This window comes from Bison bison, unplaced genomic scaffold (assembly GCF_000754665.1).
Source record: "Bison bison bison isolate TAMUID 2011002044 unplaced genomic scaffold, Bison_UMD1.0 scf7180017864378, whole genome shotgun sequence".
Classification (NCBI taxonomy): domain Eukaryota; kingdom Metazoa; phylum Chordata; class Mammalia; order Artiodactyla; family Bovidae; genus Bison; species Bison bison.
This window is the reverse complement of record NW_011494950.1, coordinates 5,976,197-5,980,036: the sequence shown is the minus strand read 5'-3', so window position 1 is coordinate 5,980,036 and position 3,840 is coordinate 5,976,197. Positions and strand designations below refer to the sequence as shown.

General features: G+C 39.6%; 1 pseudogene across 1 annotated transcript; it reads left to right on the top strand.

Annotated features, from left to right (window-relative positions):
* Positions 1-207: 207 nt before the first annotated feature.
* Positions 208-2,699, top strand: LOC105001080 (annotated as a pseudogene). Its single transcript, XR_826817.1, has one exon. The product of XR_826817.1 is annotated as a transcriptional adapter 2-alpha pseudogene (transcript).
* The last annotated feature ends 1,141 nt before the right edge of the window (positions 2,700-3,840 follow it).

The window sequence follows — 3,840 nt, the reverse complement described above, 5'->3', positions numbered from 1 at the left end:
TGTTAGCCATCTGTATGTCTTCTTTGGAGAAATGTCTGTTTAGGTCTTTTTCACACTTTTTTGGGTTGTTTGTTTTTCTGGTATTGAGTTGTATGAGTTGCTTGTATATTTTGGAAATTAATCCTTTGTCAGTTGTTTCATTTGCTCTTATTTTCTCCCATTCTGAGGGTTGTCTTGTCACCTTGCTTATAGATTCCTTTGCTGTGCAAAAGCTTTTAAGTTTAATCAGATCCCACTTGTTTACTTTTGTTTTTATTTCCATTACTCTAGAAGGTGGGTAAGAGAGGATCTTGCTTCAATTTATGTCATCAAGTGTTCTGTCTATATTTTCCTCTAAGAGTTTTATAGTTTCTGGTCTTACCTCTTGATGAGGGTGAAACAAGAGAGTGAAAAAACTCATGTTTCAGAGTAAAAAAGTCACGTCTGACTCTGCGACCCCATGGACTGTAACCCAGAAGGCTTCTTTTCCCACGGGAATTTTCAAGGCAAGAATACTGGAGTGGGTTGCCATCTCCTTCTCTGTGGGATTTCTGACCTAGGGATCAACCCTCATCTCCTGCACTGGCAGGCTGATTCTTTACCATGGTTCCATGTGAGAAGCCTGCTGTGTATAAAACATACTCCTAATAACATGAGATGTTCTAACTTCACTTTTCAGACTTAAAACTTTTACAGGGCTTAATGTAACACTATTTAATTTTTTTCTCTAATTTATCAGAATGAGGAATTATGGCTTATAATCACATGGTTATAATCTAGTATGGAAGAAAAATAAGAATTTTAATGCAAAGATCTATTTAGGAGATAGTTTTTGGGAAATTTTAGAAATAAAGGAAATATACTTAAATATAGTTTCTTAATAGATTGCTGGAGGAGTACTCAAAGAAAAGAGACAAGAAACTTTAAAGTAAACAACATTAAAATCCTTAGCAAGCACTTGTATACTAGATCCCTGGGAGGAATTATAACATCTGTTGGGTTTTTCCTAATGTGAATTCCTGGGCTACCAATTAGAAATGGAAAATTACTTGAGTTGCACATGTAGCCCACAGTAACTAATCAGATTCTAGGATTCTCCCACACTAGCCTTTTGGTCATACCACTAGAAGAAAACAAAGAAAATGTTGACATTGTCAGAGAAGAAACAGAGAGCTCTTTATCTACTTACAACTAGGATGGGCGGAGGAGAGGGAAGCAGTGAGGTTCTGAAATCTCCTTGAAGCAGCTCAGATTAAAGAAGATCAAAGCAACAGGTTTTGCCAACTGGGGAATGGACAGTTTGGGTTCCTTTAGCAATGATCCCTCTGATAAGCCACCTTGCCAAGGTTGCTCCACCTACCTCATGGAGCTTTATATCAAGTGTGCAATTTCCTTATTTCCTCTGCTTACCGTGTTTCACTTGAGGATTTGAGTACAAGAAACATCAAAGTGATTATACTTATGAAATGTAGATTTTCCTCTTCTTGACCCTAGCTGGATTTTCAAGAAGAAATGGCCCTTTTACAAGCTGTGATGGAATGTGGCTTTGGAAATTGGTAGGATATAACCAATCAGATGTGCGCCAAGACCAAGGAGGAGTGTGAGAAGCACTATATGAACCATTTCTTCAATAACCCTCTCTTCACATCTACCCTGCTGAACCTGAAGCAAGCAGAGGAGGCAAAAACTGCTGACACTGCCGTTCCATTTCACTCTGCAGACGACCCTCCCCGACCTACTTTTAACTCCTTGTTTTCTCAGGACATGGCAGGATACATGCCAGCTCAAGCAGATTTCATACAGCAGTTTGACAATTATGAGAAGTACTTGAGAGATATTGATTTTGTCAAAGATGACTGGGACATTCTACATGCTCTGAAGATGGCTGTAGTAGACATCTATCATTCCAGGATGAAGGAGGACAAAGATGAAAAAAAATTGAGATCACGAATTAATCAACCTTAGGAAGTTTCAGTTAATGGAACGATGATACCCCAAGGAAGTCCAAGATCTTTATGCAAAAAATGAGGTGATTTGCAAGGACAGTGGGGCCGGTGGGGCCTGACAAGTTCATTGAAAGCCAGGCATTGGAATTTGAACTCCAAAGGGAAGGGAAATCAAAAGGCTCCAGGAATACAGGACAGCAGGCGTTATCAATTTTTGTAGCGCCAGAAGTTACAATCACCTCAAGAAGACTCAAGAAGAGGAACCCCTCAAACACAGAATGCGCTCCGAGGTCCTCCAGTGCATCAGACAGCAGCGCCTGCCAGCAGTGGCTCCGCCCGCAGGCTGACGTTGACTCTGGCTTGAGTCCTTCTGTTCGAATGACTTCGAATTCAGGTAGATGAAGTGTACTGCCCTTGAAACTCAGCGGCCTCCCTGGCACAGAGAAGTTGAGTGAAAAAGAAAAGGAGCTCTGTTAGATGGTGAGGTTGGTCCCAGGAGCCTATTTAGAATACACATCTGCTCTATTGAACAAATGTCACAAGCAAAGGGGCTTGAAACTGGCCCAGGCGAGAGCACTCATCAAGACAGACATGAACAAAACCCAGAAAATCTATGATTTCATCATCTGAGAAGGATACATCACCAAAGCCTGTGAGGCTCCCCAGGAGTATTGCGGGCCAAAGGGCCGCAAGGGCATTCTGGAGCCTCATTTTTTAACTGAATTCTCATTGAGAAAAAAGGGAAAGAAAAAAGGAAATCTTCAGTTGTATTAGTGTCTACTTTCTTCCCCACCCTGCTTTAAAATACTCCTGTTGTTGGTATTGTACTGCAGAGTTATGTGCTAGATAAGCTATTATTAATTGTGTGTGGGCATTCATTCCTAATACCTTTTGTAACTAAAACAAGAACCATAGTACCACACATCACAGTATTGGTAGAAGTAGAACTAAACCAGTCTGTAGTCCCAGGAGTCCAGCTCAGATCCTCGTACCTGCTTAGGAGGTTGGTTTTCTAATTATCTGTTTTGCATTCAAACATTACACACAGATGTTAAATAAAGAGGCTATATAGAGAGAAAGCTTTCTCCTTCTGTCTGAGATTTTATTTTTAAGCTAACAACTTAGGTTTATGAGCAGAAAGGAGGAAAACCTCCCCCATGATGGTCTTGTCCCAAACTGCACCTTGAACTTGAATGTTTGGTTCTGTAATCTGCAGTCTGACTCTCTCAACTGCAGAAGACTTTTTGAGTAGGTTACACCCGATATAAAATGTCTCTGTTATTTTTAGAACGAATGGATTAAAATGTTTTGCTACTTAAAAAAAAAAAAAAAAAAAACTAGGATAACGAATGCAAGATGCAAATAGCCAGATTATTATTACTTTTTAATCAAGAAGCACCTGAGATAATCCTGTTAAGTTTTCCATTGAGTTCATGGCCTAGAAAATTTAATACAGCCTTCAGGGAACCTGCAGGCACAACACAAAGGTGCCATCTAAAATTTGAAATATTTAAAATCCCAGTATAACCTTTAAAAATGCTTGCAAATTTTGTATTCTTCTCCTTAATATATCAATGCTTCTTTTGAAGTAAAAATGGCTTCAGCTACCTACAAGTTAAATTACTAGCCCTTTTCATAAATCTTTGAATAAAACCAATGTTTTCTAAGATAACCATGCTTATTTCCAGCTTTATATTTCCAAAGCATACTCAGCTGGAGAAGAATGACCCAGAAAAAATCTAAAGGTTTCCATGTAAAGATCACATGCTTAGGATAACACTGAGGTCTCTAGTGCTCCAGAGAAGGACTATCTGCTCTTCAGTTAGTGAAGACTGTTGGTATTTTATTCACTCATTCGTGTCTGATTCTTGAAACCCCATGGACTGTAGCCCACCAGGCTCCTCTGCCCATGGGA